This window comes from Physella acuta, unplaced genomic scaffold, assembly GCF_028476545.2.
Source record: "Physella acuta isolate Inbredline_101_S28 unplaced genomic scaffold, ASM2847654v3 ptg000080l, whole genome shotgun sequence".
In the NCBI taxonomy this organism is placed as follows: Eukaryota; Metazoa; Mollusca; class Gastropoda; family Physidae; genus Physella; species Physella acuta.
Window position 1 is genome coordinate 33,280 of NW_026731600.1, and position 17,476 is coordinate 50,755.

General features: G+C 36.2%; 1 long non-coding RNA gene across 1 annotated transcript in view; it reads right to left on the reverse strand.

The window, feature by feature from the left end:
• Nucleotides 1-3,616: 3,616 nt before the first annotated feature.
• Nucleotides 3,617-17,476, reverse strand: part of LOC131957255 (uncharacterized) — a 37,567-nt gene continuing 23,707 nt past the window's right edge. Inside the window, exon 3 of the long non-coding RNA XR_009389070.1 lies at nucleotides 3,617-3,703. This is a non-coding gene — a long non-coding RNA (uncharacterized LOC131957255). The remainder of the gene's footprint in view (nucleotides 3,704-17,476) is intronic.

Consider the following 17,476-nt stretch of genomic DNA (forward strand, 5'->3'; position numbering starts at 1 on the left):
ATGCTCCATCAGTTGTCAGGTATCAATAGAACTAATCCTGCTAATTGTTTAGTGTAGGGGGGGGGGTTGATATTAATCCTGCTAATTGTTTAGTCAGGGGGGGGGGTTGATATTAATCCTGCTAATTGTTTAGTTGAGGGGGGTATACGTTTCTGACACGTGGAGATGATTTTACAACTTGCCAAAGAGCAAATTACAAAGAGATTTTTTTTTTTGGGGGGGGGGGGGGGGGGGGGGGGGGGGGAGGGAATTTCAAATAGCTTTTCGAGTAATTTTTAAAGTTTTTATATATTTTTGTGTGTGTGTCTGGAATATTTAGCATTGGAACTGCTGTAATTGGTAGGATGGAACCGGTAGTATTTCCAGGGGCTGAAGCCGCCTCGGTATGAAAGATATCAGTTGCCTTGGAGATAAGATAATCAAGGTGATGAAGTTGTTCTAAATGCGCATGCACACTCCTTAGTAGAGTTGTAGTAAAAACTATTTGAATTCACTTTTATAGTGTGAGAAACATCTCCCACTTGAAGGTCAGTATTATATGTGAAGTAGAGGATACCTGTTTCCAAAATCTCGGCATACGAAGAATTAATGTGATTTATCTTACGTCGAGTCGCCTAAGAGTTCCCTAACGTGGGCCAGGTACTCGTCACAGCTGAATGAACTCAGGAATATCCTACTTATTCCTGCCCGGGATCCGAACCCGAGGTCATCCGCCTGCGCCGTCCTATACATTATGTCAATAATGTATTTCAAATCTATTTTTTTTGGGGTGAGTGAAAAAAAAGAAGAAAAAAAGACCACTTGTTTGTATTGGTCATTTCGTAATGGCATGCTCTGTATACATTAAAACTAAACACCCCACACCAACCGTTTACTCAAGTATTCCCCACACATCCCACATCCTACATCATCCACACAACATCATCCCACATCCCACCCAACCGTACACACAGACATCCGCGTTTTTGTATTTGAACTGTCTCACAACTAGCTGTCACCATCGATCAAAAGAAACACGAGCGTACACGCAATTGGCAAGTGTACACAATGTGACGTTTTCAAAGTGAAGTTTTGGACAAAAGAATCACCAGAACGACAGCCGCAGTATTCCAACCATCGGGAAATATCCTCTTCCATTAGCAACAAGGTCAAACGTGAGTACTGCTGAGCGCAATCGAGCGTGAAACAGCTCACTAAAACTGTCATTGGAGTTGTTCTAGCGGGAAAAAATAAATGCTAGACACTAAAACTTGAAAAACGCACCTCAACACGCAGTTCCCTAATGGTAGTTTTGGCAGATGAGTTGGATGACAACTCCACTATAAAACCTTGACCTTCCACTCTCAAACTTTAACCTTCTACCTTCAAACCTTAACCTTTCAAGCTAAAACTTTGACCTTCCATCTTCAAATCTTGACCTTTCTCAAACTTTGACGTTCCATTCTCAAACCAAGACCTTCCAATCTTGACCTTCCACCCACAAACATTGACCTTCCACCCTCAAACCTTGACCTCCCACCTTCAAACCTTGACCTTCCACCTTTAAACACCGACCTTCCACCCCCAAGTCTTGATGCACTACTCCACATGTATGCTATCTAGTATTGTATACCAGCGATGACAAACATGCCGGCGACTAATTGCCTCCTTCAGGGTAGAAATGTCACGTGTGTATATTTTTATTTTGACGTAATTGGCATAGACTTAATGACGATTGTTTGACAGCATGTAATAGCAATTTTGGCAAATAAGTCTGTAGTTTATGTAGTTTAAGCAGTTGATGTAGTTGATGTAGTTTATGTAGTTGATGTAGTTTCTGTAGTTGATGTGGTTGATGTGGTTGATGTAGTTGATGTTGTTGATGTGGTTGATGTGGTTGATGTAGTTTGGTGTGTCAACAAAGGGGAGTAGTGTCCCCGTCTGTGTGGTTCAATGTCCTACCGGTTTAGCGCAAAAAGGGATTCTTGCATAATTTCATCGTCACCTACTAGTATAGTACGTGCAAGCAGGAATTCTTGCATTATTTTTATCGTCATAAATGATACGCCATAAAGTCAGCCTTATTTGTTAATTTATAAAAGTATGCGCGATAAACGAATTTTTTAAACATTACGCATATTGGTTTACTTACTTCTTCATTTAAACGATTATATTCAGTGCGTATACGACATATTTAAAAAAAAGAAATAACAAAATATTAAAAAGTAAAAAATGTACTTTAGAGAAATGTTTAATACTACTTTTTCAACAAAGGCTTACCTTTTGCATTTATAGATAAAAATAAACAACAAGTATTAAAAAACGGAATACGATAAACCATTTCACTAAAAGTCTACCCTGTTCCACTATAGTTAACAGTGAACACAAAGCGTAGACCTGTATCATAAAGCCACAGTAATCGATTATTTTCGTTCGATTACGTCCTCACGAGTCGCGAGTTTCTGATGTACAGTGGAGCAGTTCGATACTTCGTGATCTAGGATCGTGCAGGTTCAGCCATCAATTATACCTGGAGGTTTTTTTATAACTTCAATTAAACCGGAAGTTGAGGAATTTGATGGAAAACTCGCGTTTTTAAGATACTTTAGTGTATGCGTAAGGCTACTGATACAGTTATGGTATAGGGGAATTATAAAAAGACGTAGTTATTACACGTTTATAGCACAATTCTTCAAAGATAAGAAATCATTAATAAAATATTAAAATTATAATTGTTAGGTGTCGCTGTCAAAGCTACGTTACCTTAAATTGCGTTGTTTTCTAACTTTGTCTACTTCTGTTTCAGCTTTAGTATACTCTTCCTTGGTGAACAAGAGTTATTAACATTTTGTTACTGTTAACATTTTTAATTGCTATGTATAATTTATTTTTATTCTTACACATTTTGGTGAAAACTTATTTTTTAAAGAGAGAAGCATAGCTTGAACACGAATTTTTTTTTAAAGCTAGGAACCCACAATTTCCAGTACCAAATATTGTTTTCTTAATAACTACTAGCTATAATTGATTATCAATTTAAAGTAAAAACGACTTATTATTGGTAACGCAGCTAAAATAAAAAAAAAAAACCCAACCTTGTGGTTATAGTTAAGGTTGGTTTAAAACCATCACCGGCGTTTTATCGTCATTGCGTGACTGCGGAGTCAAACTAACTCGTGAGTACATTGTCTCTAGTGCACGCGCAAACATGCAAAAAAATCTGGCACGGACCTGAACATTTAACGCGCCACTTGCTCCACTTCACCCAAACTGGCAAGTGGATGGTGGCAAACAAACAATCCACTTCCGCAGCCGACACCCGCGGTAAATGGTGGAAGCCGTCGGACGGCAACATTGAATGGCAGACAGTCTCACGCACCATTACACCAGCAACATCCACGCCAGGTAAATGCGACATTTCCGTCGGGAGGTTATTTTTAGATTTAAAATATAACACAAAAATAACACGTTTAAATATAACACAAAAATAACACGTTTAAAATGTAAAACAAAAATAACAAGTTTTTGTTGAAAATAAATTTGCCGGGTAATTTTTTTTTATTCCAAAGTTAATACCGTTCCGTTTGTGTATTGAAAAATAAAATATTTTTAATAAAAAAAATAATTAAAATATTACCTTAATAAAAGGAAAATCCCATCAATACAAACGTCAGTTCTATTGTGATACGCTCTCTAAAATATCCCTGTATTTAATTTGTATAATCTGTAGGTAAAAAAATTTAAAAGCATTTGCAATTTTTTTCTGGTTTAACATAAAAATAATACAATTCTTCAATGAATATTTAAAGCAATCATGTTGTTAAGGTATGGGTACTATATATATATATATATATATATATATATATATATATATATATATATATATATATATATATATATATATATATATATATATATATATATATGTCCCGTCAACTGTTCATAGAGTTCCATGTATAGTAAAGTTGCTAGATAAAAGTAATTAAAGTAACATAGAATAACAAAACGTTCATATTGTGAAAGTTACGAGTTGTATCAAGGGGCCTCTACATTTTCTTTACACTGTACACTCGAAGGTATAAAGAAAAAACAAATTGCAAGAAAATATTTTTTTTAAATGTATCAGCAGCTGCCTCCCGTTAAAAGAAACCAAATTAGCTTCAGGTGAACGCTAATGTTGAAATAAAGACAAATTATCTTTATTTCATCAGCAAGCTGTGCCGTGAATTTCAATTCGTAATTTAGCAAAACACGGCGAGTTTTACGTAAACTTTTCCTGACACTTACAATTAGATTTATCTTTACTAAAAAAAAAAAGCAGACGGACGAGGCAACGGAAGAAAGCATCAGTTATAATCCAGCAGCTGTTGAAAGCTATACTTGTAAACAATATATTTTTAGACAAAAACATCACATAGACAGGTTTTTTACTTTATGATGAGAAAACACATTAGACTGCAGTTTCAGCTTAAAATAGACTTAGAATTAAAAAAAACATTCCCTATAATAAAGCTATCAGACAACTGTCAGATTGAGGTGTATGTTAAAACACTTGGCTGACAGTGAAGAGACAGCATATATAGTGGAGGATGGGTGGTCGGTGGTGTAGATACTTAGGGTTTAGATACACATGATGTATCAGAATCTCAATGTTAGGGTCCAGTTACAACAATTATAGCCTGTGTAGTAATAACTTGAAATAGGATTGACACCTTCCCCTCCCACCTTACATTCGATTCATCCTAATATGCCATATATATATATATATATATATATATATATATATATATATATATATATATATATATATATATATATATATATATATATATATATACGTGTAAAATTTAGTTCTCTCTACAGATATATCGGCAGTCTATGTGATATGGCCTTAAAACAAGTAATCGATACATCGATAACCAACCTGATCGAAACTCTTGTGATCGGACGAGGACCACGTCACATAATACAATCCACCCCCCCTTCCTTAGACACCCCCACACCCTTAATCATATCAACCTTCAAACACCCTTACACCTTAAACACCACTTAATCATTACACACCTCCACACCCTTAGACACCTACCACCACTTCAAACAATTAACCTCATGACTAGGGGCTACGACTGAGGTAAACTTGAGCTCCGTTCTCTCCCTTTATAATCGAACTTCTTTGTTTATACCCGGATTTATTCTTCCGTAGTTTGAGCGATTCTTAAAACTCGTGCACTCCATGGCACCATATTCCATTGTTTGCAACACTTTCAGCCTTCTTTAAACCTGTGCCCGGAACTACGCACCAACATGGCTCAAGGCAAGAAGTCTTGCAAGCGGTACCGTAAAGCACGGTGCGTCTAAAGTGGCGCGCTATTGATGTTTGGGCTACCCTAGCTCCATTCCGTGACTCGCGATTAAGACAGGGGCTCGCTAATGGCTTTCTTGCGACACAATTGATCCTGTAGAGAACTTAACAGAAAGTGAATTACTTGTTAATTAACGAGGAATTAATTAATCGTTTAATTAACCGTGGCTGCGGAAATCATTTTATAATAGTACCCGAGGTAGGGTTATTGAAGTAATGGGGCAGCTATGAGTAATGAGGGTATGAACAGTGGATGTATGTTTAAAACAATATAAGTATTACAGTTTTAGGTGTAAATATTGCCTACATAGTTGTCGAAAAATAATCTAAACAGTCTAAAATTAGGCGTTAAGTTAACTAATTGCAGATATAAATTATTCCTTGTGTGTGAATTTGAATCTCATATATTGGAAACTGCTGTCGTATAACTCTTCCATCTTAAGAAAAGGATAACAAATCCTAAATTGGCAGTAGTGTTTCGACGTTAGTTAAGCTGTGTTTTTTAATTAGACTGAGTGATGACTGACAAAAAACGTGGGTCGGGCAGATGGGTCGGGAAATTTGATGGTGAACGTACCCACGTTTTTTGTCAGTCATCACAAGAACCTGCACAGCTCGAGGAAGCACAAAAGAAAAATTTATTTTCTACTTTTTAGTCCACAAGAAAAACGTGGTTTTTTAAAAAGTTTTTTTTAAGTATTTTATTTTCAATCGTCTGCCACAATCTCCCCACATATCTGCATGGTGCGTGAGCACGTGCAGACGTATGTAATTGGTGTACCATGTTAATTTAATCAGGTCTAATTAGTATTCCTCTTTCATTTACTTTTTTTCCCTTTCACGAATAATTAGATGTACACGGGCTTCTTGCGCGTGCGTAATCCAACTACCGCTGACACTACTCTCTAACACTGTTGATCTTAGTAATCCAACCATTAATGACGTCATCACTACTCTCTAACACAGTTGATCTTAGTAATCCAACCACTAATGACGTCATCACTACTCTCAAACACAGTTGATCTTAGTAATCCAACCATTAATGACGTCATCACTACCCTCTAACACTGTTGATCTTAGTAATCCAACCACTAATGACGTCATCACTACTCTCTAACACAGTTGATCTTAGTAATCCAACCATTAATGACGTCATCACTACTCTCTAACACAGTTGATCTTAGTAATCCAACCATTAATGACGTCATCACTACTCTATAAAACAAGCTCTCAAAGTAATCCAGCTACGAATGACGTCATCACTACTCTCTAAAACAAATTGATCTAAGTAATTAAATTACTGCTAACGTATCCATCATAGCAGAAATCAATATCGTTTAACGGGAGCTTTGTGACGTCATTTAAGTGACGTGTCTTTTTCTTGTGACGACGTGTGGGAAGAGGTTGGGTGGAGTTTGAATAATGACGTCATTTATGTCGGACTCGTGTAGAACGAAGCTGTGTGACTTTGCCCTCCCTCCCCCCCCCCCCCACCCCCTCTAAACAGCCCAGGTGAGTACATGCTTCGAGTGCTACTCAGCTGTGCAGACTTAGATCGGAGCACGTCGTGAATTATAAATAGCCTGATATCGATTCGTGATGGTCACGCGTGAATAGAGACGTGACGATTGGACGGCCCAACCCACGTGGTGGCTTGTCGTGTTAAAGTCACGTGGTTAAATTAGCTACACGTGTACATTAGGGGAAAAATGTAGGTTAACATTTTCCATTTGTTTTTTTTTTATTACGATATTGTCTTGACCCGTTGTTTTAACTGTTGTTGGTGTTTAAAGTTCGATGTAAAAATAAGCATCATGTGACTATTACGTGCCGCTTAATTTTTCTCTATTTTAAGACTGTAGCCTTTTTTTTGGGTTAGGGTTAGTATGGCACTATGGTTCAAGTAGAACTAGAGTTTGGGTTCGGGCTAAGGCAAGGGGCTTAGTGTGTCCATTTCAGACATATGTGAGAAATAAGTTATTGCCCTTGCTGAAAGATTATTTTGACAGACGCATTACTGAAACGTCATCTGTATAGAATGTTCACCGTTTTTTTTAAACAAAAAAAAAAAAACTCACCAAAAACCGTGTATTTAAAGGAATGCACTCTGGGAAAATGTCCAGTTAGAAATGTCCTCTTTGCACTTTGATAAATAAATCCCATCTTTTACATCCGCTTTAAAAAAACGTCCGACCCATATTATACACCTCAAAATAAGCTAGTATTACAATAGAAACCCCCCCTATATATATATATATATATATATATATATATATATATATATATATATATTATATATATATATATATATATATATATATATATATATATATATATATATATATATATATATATATATATATATATATATATATATATATATCTCGGGACAATGCTAGAGTGGATGAATAAAGAAAAGCTTCATAAAAGACTGCCGATTTATTAAATAGACCTCGGCTTAATTCTTGCTACACCAATAAAGAAGACAGGAACAAGCAAAAAAATAAGAACATCAATTTTGTATCAAGCATTAGCAGAAAACGCCATCAAAACAGCGAAGGATCTTCCGGCAAAATATATTTCTTAAGCGGAGTCATTTCATCTGGACGAATTACTCCCCTTGTGTATAACTGCGCAGGCAATTACTGTAGAATATCTTAGATAAATGTTGCATCATGCAGTTCGCGTCACGATTTTTTAAAAAGATGAGTTTTTGAAGAGAGTTATCTACCTTCAGTGGTACGTTATGAGAAGCGGGTTGCCCACGAAGAGAAGATAACTCGGGTTTTGTTAGATCAATGTGAAGGGAGTTATGGAACTTGGCAAAGATGTTGTGTTAGTCAAGTGTAAATAGGGTAAAAAAATGGTTGTAGAGTACTTTGTTAGCGATTTGTAACATGAGGTTGAAGTGAAGTGTGCTGAGTAATAAAACGTGAGAGGGGGGGGGGGGGGACACGGAGAAAAGTGGGAGGGGAGGAGTGGGGTCTTGTCAATGATTAAAAAATTGTTGGTTGAAAATCGATTGACAATTGAAAGAAAAAAAAAACTTTTTAATTTTTTTAAAATTTAAAAACATTCAACAGACACAATATAGCTATTGTACAATCAGTGTTAGTAACCGTCAAAGAATTTAACAGTAGGATGTAATGTACAAGACGGATAGTATTAACACAGGGAATGCTATTATCCACTTAAATTAAAGACAATTCTATGTACAGTGTATTTTTAGACCAAAGTTTTCGTCAGCACACAACACCGTGGTTAGAGAATCGACAATTCACGCTATTTTTAGACTTCCCTGGACAGTAAAGAGAACTCAAGCCTTTCTTATTATCAGTGGTAATCTCTAACACTTGGCCATTCGCATTCCTTAAACAAGACTTATAACCCAAGATACAAATCCTTAACAAGTCTAATTCTTAAAGTATAACCAGAAGATTTTTTTTTACGAAATTGAAATGTGAATAAACAGGAATAGAACAAAAAAATACGCTGTCGTCTGCTAAACACAAGACGAGTTTTTATTGTAAACAAACTTCAAATGTTTATCATACAGAGTTGCAATTATACCAGAAAACAGAAAGCTTTTCTTGAAAAAAAATTCCGTGATATTTGGATGGGAGATTTCATCGATAAGATATCCGAAGACAGCAGGGAAAATAAAATATCACTGGAAACATTATATTTAGGAAGAAAAAGAGACGTAGAAAAAAAAGGGTTAAACAGAAAGAAAATGTTTAGGTAGAAAATGTACTGGAGAGAAACACGCAACAATTAGGTATGAAATAAATAATGAGGAAGAAAATATTTAGGTAAAAATTGATTTAAACCTAATATTTAGATTGAGACATAAGGTAATGTAATGTATACATAGAAAACATTAACAAACAGACAGGAACATTATTAGATACTATATATATATAACATAACACGTAACATTTAGAATGAAAAACAAAGAAACAAAAAAATATTAGGACTTAAAAATGATAGAAACTTAATATTCATAAAAAGATATCATGAAATGTAATATTTAGATAGAAAAATAAACCGAATGAATTTTTTTTAAAAGAATATATCAATAATTTAAACACGTAATATTTAGGTTGAAAAACTCAGAAACAAAAGATTTAGACAGGAAACTTAATGATTATAAAGATACATCAAGGGACGTAATATTTAGACAAAAACACAAAGAAATAAAATATCTCGACTTAAAAAAGACGGAAACCTAATATTTATAAAGAGATATCGTGTTATAGACGTCATCATATGAGCTTGCGAATACCTCTAAAGGTAACTCAATGCCAAGCTTTATTGTTCCAGCGGAAGGCTGAAGATGGACATACATACATACAATAATATCAGCATGAAAGAGCGATGGATTTCAACACTGGCGTCAAGGGATTTATGAATAGTTTACAAACTCCGATTTGAAAAATATTTATAATATATTTTCATACCGCGATTAAATATTGATGTGAGGAATTATTTTAGAGGTGATATGGGCATGAAATATAGATTGTGGGGTATCAGTTTAAGGTTAGATAAAATAGATTCGTCGTGAATTTGGTTAATACGTGTTAAGTAAATAAAGGAGAGAGTGTCAAATGGAGTGTGCAGGACACGAAGTATAAGATTCTAGAGTGCAACGAGCATTGTTACTGATGTTTCGGTACATGGTCTTCATCGGAGTAAATAAAATTAAATCTTAAAAACAAAACGACAACATGGCATTAATAGCTAATCTTGATGAATATTTTTATTATTCTTGGTATACCTAGAGTTTCGAGTAGAAGAAGGATTAAGAAATATCTTTAGTAAAGGATTAAGAAATAGCTTTAGTAACACTAACACAAAAAAAGACTAACAATAAACTCGATAAATATTATGACTTGGGTTAAAATTTCTGTGATGGGGGGGGGGGCGTTCTTAAATTTCGGGGTCAGGGTTCGAAACTGGGCTGGACATTTATCTTCTATATAAATCATATACATATATATTTTTTCTATTTTGTAAGGGGAAGGCGGTGGACGTGCTCCGAGGAGTGGGGACTGCCACCCCCCCCCACCCCAGAAAACTGTTGGAAACTAGATTAAACAGTAGCAACAAACTGGCTACATAATGTAGCAGTAAGAACAACCTGCCTACACAATGTAGCAGTAAGAACAACCTGCCTACACAATGTAGCAGTAAGAACAACCTGCCTACACAATGTAGCAGTAAGAACAACCTGCCTACATAATGTAGCAGTAAGAACAACATGCCTACACAATGTAGCAGTAAGAACAACCTGCCTACATAATGTAGCAGTAAGAACAACCTGCCTAAATAATGTAGCAGTAAGAACAACCTGCCTACATAATGTAGCAGTAAGAACAAACTGGCTACACAATGTAGCAGTAAGAACAAAATGGCTTACATTACGTATGAACAACAACAACGAACAAATTTAAGTATACCCGCAGATCCTAGCATATGCGTACCCCCACGAGAGAAAGTTAATAAATCTCACATGAAAGTCAACACCGTCTTCAGAACAGTTCTATTCTTTCATTCGCAACATGAGATTTGTTTCTGCATTCTGTTACCTCCCTTCCCTCACTCCCTCTCCCCCTCACAACCTACACAAAAGATACGTGTGTGAATAAAACTGCACACAAAACGACGTCTGTTTGCCAGGGTTTGAATGATGATGGAGGATAGACGTGCCAGCAGACGACACATCCAAGTTTTGTTGGAGTTTGACAATGACGTGTGTGTTCGTGTATCGTTTGGGTGCGTTTAGATCAGGGATTCTCAATTGTTTGCAGTTATGGGGCTCGTTGTATCCTAGCTAAAATATCCGGGAGATTCAGGTGTGTTGAGATTAAATGAAACATGTACGTAATTATCAGTAACCATTCTCGAGATCCTTAGTTTAGTGACCGGTATAGGCTTCACGATATTCTTTGCGATATTGGTTTCTCAAAATTAGTGTTGAGGGCCTATAGAGGACCAAATCTACACTTTTAGAGGGCTGACTCAAAAACTTGCTGGGACTGAGTGCAGAGAGTTCGTAGACACATTGTGCAGTCAGTATGAACAGACAATGTGTGTGATCCAAATGTGCAGACACTGTGTGCAGTCAGTATGTGCAGAGATTTTGTGCAGTCAGAAAGTTCAGACTCTTTGTACAGAGATTTTGTAGAGACTTGTGCAGCCACTGTTAACATGCAGTTCGTGTAATAAAATGTGTACACCTCATATTCTTGTACTTGTAATTAATTATCTCCACTAGTATAACTGTGACCATAGTAGCTTAGAGTTTAGATCACCCCTTTAGTAAAGACAGTTTACTTGTTAGAAATAGGCGGGCTCTATCTTCAACACGAGGCTATGCTTGACACGTGATCAGCAGATGGATGAATGGGTTGCTATTTCTGGACAAGAACTCCAGATCTTAGACATGTTATTTTTAGTGGATAGAATATAGGTTGGTTGGCATTAGATAGTGGTTCTTAACATGGGTTCGATCGAACCCCAGGGGTTCGGTGAGTCAATCTAAGGGGTTCGGTGGAGGTCAAGACGTACACCTGACTCATATGATTCACGTTCGGATTTTGTCAATGCAGACGATAGTATTACAAATAGGGTTAGATGAATACGCGTATGAAACTGGTTTGGTTCGACGTCCAAAAATGTTAAGAAACACGGCATTAAATATAGTTATAGACTACAGTTTCATGATACGATCTTATTTTGCATGTTATTTACGAAAACAACGAGATGAGCTATCAGAAAAATAATTGTTTTTTAATAGATTTAACTCAATTAAAATATAAATCGACAAGAATAAAATGAATCAAGAATTAGGTTACAAGATTATTAATTCATAGCTTTAATCTAACCTGGGGAAAATGGACGCGTGACAGTATTATCACGTTATAAACTTTACAAAAGAAATAGTGTTATACGATTTGTTTAATTGGTGAGTAAATATAAGCAAGAAACAGCTAGATCTAGACCGTTATTTAGGTACGTAAAAATATCAAGTAGAGTTATGACGTAATCGGGGTGATGTACCGACCAGGGACGAGCGAACAAAACAAAAAAAAAAAAAAAGAAAAAAAAAAGAAAAAAAAAAGAAATGGAAGAAGGAACAACCCTTGTGAAAGTGATTTGTGAGGAAGCCTTACAGAACCCTGCATCTTGCATGTGACGTGGAAGACGTAGAGCGGCGCACGTGTTGTGTTTTGACAGAGCCTTGACTCATCTGTCAACACAAGACCTGGTGTGTCTTTTGTGTAACTCTACAGACGACACTTTATACCACATCAACACCGAGCAGTGTGTCTTTTGTTTAAATCTACAGACGAGACTTCAAACGACATCAACACTAAGCAGTGTGTCTATTGTGTAACTCTATACACGAAACTCCAAACGCCATCAAAAGTGGGCAGTGTGTCTTTTGTGTAACATTACAGACGACACTTTATACCACATCAAGACCGAGCAGTGTGTCTTTTGTGTAACTTTACATACGAGACTTCAAACGACAACAACACTGAGCTGTGTGTCTTTTGTGTAAATCTATGCACGACACTTGAAACCACATCAACAGCAATCAGTGTGTCGTTTGTGTAACTATACACGAAACTCCAAACTACATCAACACTCGGCAGTGTGTCTTTTATGTAACATTACAGACGACACTTTATACCACATCATCACTGGCTTGTGTGTGTCTTTTGTGTAACTCTACAGACGAGACTTCAAACGACATCAACACTGAGCGGTGTGTCTTTTGTGTAACTCTATACACAACACTTGAAACCACATCAACACTGGGCAGTGTGTCTTCTATTTTCAATAAACAGAAACCAACATAACTGATTAGCCAGACAGACTGGAACAAGGTTAAAATTCAAGTATTTCTCTCCCCCATGTTACCAAAAGCTGCACCCTGGGGTTTCCTTCAGGTCTTTGCTCCCTCCCCCCAGAGACTTGCATCAACTGGTTCGGACATGACGGACAGTGTGTCGTTACTTCCGGGTTGTGTTCTATTAATAGACCATACTACCCACAACACAAATAACGAAGCCATTTAATAAGTTATAATATATTTTTTTAACTTTTAATTATTATAAAATAAAATCTACGGTATTGCCTTACCAAAACCTATCAGATATTGTGGGTTTAGCTTTTAGAATTGGGGTTAAGTTGAAGGTTAGTGTATTATTAGTTTTATAAGTATGGCTAGGGTCAGCCAGTGTCGTTCGCGTTAAGGCCAGGGTTAAATTTAGAAAAAAACTATACAATCAAGGGAATTAACTCGAATACCCTGCATCGTTTTTTTTTAAATAAAGTAACCAACTATTTAGTAACGGTTTGTGAACGAGTAGTTCATGTTCTTTCTATAACATCAGGATACGAGTTCTCTTTCTGTTCTTGAACTCACTCACTCACCACAACCTCACCTCACACACTCCCCCCCCCCCCCACACCCACACACCTTTCATTAGATAAGGTCGGCCGAGATATCAGCCCCACGGACTGAGAAACAACTAATGCAAACAACACAGACGGGGAACTATTTTTTTGTCCGCAGTTCTCTGCAGCACCCAACATGACGTGCCATGTGTTCTGCGCGTTCTGGAGATCTCGTCTGGGAGTTTTCTCGTGCCAGGCGTCTCACAGCTCACCTTGATGACGACAAAAAACCGTTTCACTTACTGTGTTGTTGCATCTTTCAATGATTCCATTATACACATTGTACACATAAGTTTACTTGTAAGAGTACGTTGACGTCTACTTATGTATTAGTGCACATCTATATATATATATATATATATATATATATATATATATATATATATATATATATATATATATATATATATATATATATATATATATATATATACATATATATATATATATGTATATATATATATATATATATATATACATACATACATATATATATATATATATATATATATATATATATATATATATATATATATATATATATATATATATATATATATATATATATATATATATATATGCATATATATACATATTTAAATACACAATCATTTCTAAACGTTTTAATGTCGTTGTTATTTCTGTTCTAGTTTGGTTAATGTTTTGCCCTAAAAGGAAGAGCGAAGAACATTTATATGTAAGTCACTGTGCATCGGTGTTCAATTAAATACATTATGATCTGTTTAATAAAATATTAAACTGAACATTTACAGTTCATAATTGATAAGTATAGGCGGCGGTGTATAGCAATGACCACACTATCGCTATATATGCCCTGCTCACACGAACGTTTTCATCTGCTTTATGAAGCCTCCAAGTTCAATAGGGAAAACGTACACAACTTACCTACCGAGATATACCAATACTTACATTTGCTGTTCACCCCATAAGCCTTATAGTATCAGTTAAAGTCTATATAACCATGAAGACAGTCATTATTTTGTTAACTTTAATTTGTGTGCTTACCTTTAGCTCACCAGCTAAGCTCATTATTTTGTTAACTTTAATTTGTGTGCCTACATTGAGCTTACCAGCTAAGCTCATTATTTTGTTAACTTTAATTTGTGTGCCTACCTTTAGCTCACCAGCTAAGCTCATTATTTTGTTAACTTTAATTCGTGTGCCTACCTTGAGCTCACCAGCTAAACTCATTATTTTGTTAACTTTAATGTGTGTGTCTACCTTGAGCTCACCAGCTAAGCTCATTATTTTGTTAACTTTAATTTGTGTGCCTACCTTTAGCTCACCAGCTAAGCTCATTATTTTGTTAACTTTAATTCGTGTGCCTACCTTGAGCTCACAGCTAAGCTCATTATTTTGTTGACTTTAATTAGTGTGCCTGCCTTGAGCTCACAACTTAAGCTCATTATTTTGTTAACTTTAATTTGTGTGCCTGCCTTGAGCTCACCAGCTAAGCTCATTATTTTGTTAACTTTAATTCGTGTGCCTGCCTTGAGCTCACAACTTAAGCTCATTATTTTGTTAACTTTAATTTGTGTGCCTGCCTTGAGCTCACAACTTAAGCTCATTATTTTGTTAACTTTAATTTGTGTGCGTGCCTTGGGCTTACAACTTAAGCTCATTATTTTGTTACCTTTAATTTGTGTGCCTACCTTTAGCTCACCAGCTAAGCTCATTATTTTGTTAACTTTAATTCGTGTGCCTGCCTTGAGCTCACAACTTAAGCTCATTATTTTGTTAACTTTAATTTGTGTGCCTGCCTTGAGCTCACCAGCTAAGCTCATTATTTTGTTAACTTTAACTCGTGTGCCTGCCTTGAGCTCACAACTTAAGCTCATTATTTTGTTAACTTTAATTTGTGTGCCTACCTTGAGCTCACCAGCTAAGCTCATTATTTTGTTAACTTTAATTTGTGTGCCTACCTTTAGCTCACCAGCTAAGCTCATTATTTTGTTAACTTTAATTCGTGTGCCTGCCTTGAGCTCACAACTTAAGCTCATTATTTTGTTAACTTTAATTTGTGTGCCTGCCTTGAGCTCACCAGCTAAGCTCATTATTTTGTTAACTTTAACTCGTGTGCCTGCCTTGAGCTCACAACTTAAGCTCATTATTTTGTTAACTTTAATTTGTGTGCCTGCCTTGAGCTCACAACTTAAGCTCATTATTTTGTTAACTTTAATTTGTGTGCGTGCCTTGGGCTTACAACTTAAGCTCATTATTTTGTTAACTTTAATTTGTGTGCCTACCTTGAGCTCACCAGCTAAGCTCATTATTTTGTTAACTTTAATTCGTGTGCCTACCTTGAGCTCACCAGCTAAAATTAGACCAGACGAGTCACAGTGAAGAATGGGGTGAGCTCTACACGCGCACGTGACGTGTATTGATATCAGCCGTGAGTAGCCCCATCAGCAGGAACTGCGGCAGTGAAGATAGATGGGGGTCGTGGAATCTTCCAGACGAACATCGGGGAGTTTTTTTTAAATTTTTTTTTTTAATGTCGTGTTTGTTTGGATTTGTTGCATTTTAAATGTAATCCTACAACATACACTGATCAGGAAATTCAAGTTTAAATTTTAAAATAAATATTACATAACATACTTTGGAAAATGTTTTTATAGTTATCAGAAAACGTGGACATACGTATTAATAAACACAATTTCTAGGTGGCTTCGCTTCCCAAATCCAAGTAACGAATGTTTCGTTTTACGAACGATTGGTTTAAGAAATGTCTCTGGGGACGAACGCCTTCGCAGCTGTTGTGTGAAAATGAGCGATGCTATTGATAACCTGTGTTTTTTCTACTTTTTTTGTAGATGCCAGATTTTTTTTGTCAATTTAACCTTAGCTAAAGATAAATTAGGATTTAGATAGTAAATCTAAAGATAAATAAGGATTTAGATGGTAAAATTTTAAATAGAGTTCTGCCACAATGTAGTGTTATCTATTTCTACATCCGTCTAAGTTTTTTGTGGTAGTTTTTTTCCATCCGTTAAAATGCTATAGTATTTGTCGTTCGAGTTTAATATTTACCGTTGTGTGATGTATTCGCTGCTGTGCTATGTTTGTGGTAGTTTTTCCCTAAATCTGATAATAGCCCTTTTTCTATTCTTAGCTCTCCTTTTAATGCAAATACTAACCCTGACCCTAATAGTGATTTTGGCTGATAAAAAAAAGAACCGACCAAAAACTGTCCAGCGGGGTTTAGATACAAACCAAAAATCTGAATTTTACCAACCAATATCAACATTGAAATAAAAACTTATCCACAACACAAACACAACTTTAAGAACTGGATCGCTAGTTCTTAACTTTTTTGGTTGTACCGAACCCCACCAGAGGCGTAGCGATGGGGGGGGGCAGGGGGGGAGACATATGTCCCCGGGCGCCGACCTTAGGGGGCGCCAAAATGGGTGTAAAAATAAATTAAAATGTCATTTTAGCTACATTTGTGCAGTTTGAGGGGGGGGGGGTGCAAATCGAAAAGTTGAGGGGGGGGGGGGGGGGGTGCAAATCGAACGTTTGAGGGGGGTGCACATTTACTCCCGAGGGGGCGCCAAATTGAAAATTTGTCCCGGGCGCCGGGAAGGGTCGCTACGCCTCTGAACCCCACCAGTTTTATATTGGAATTCACCAAACCCTTCTGAT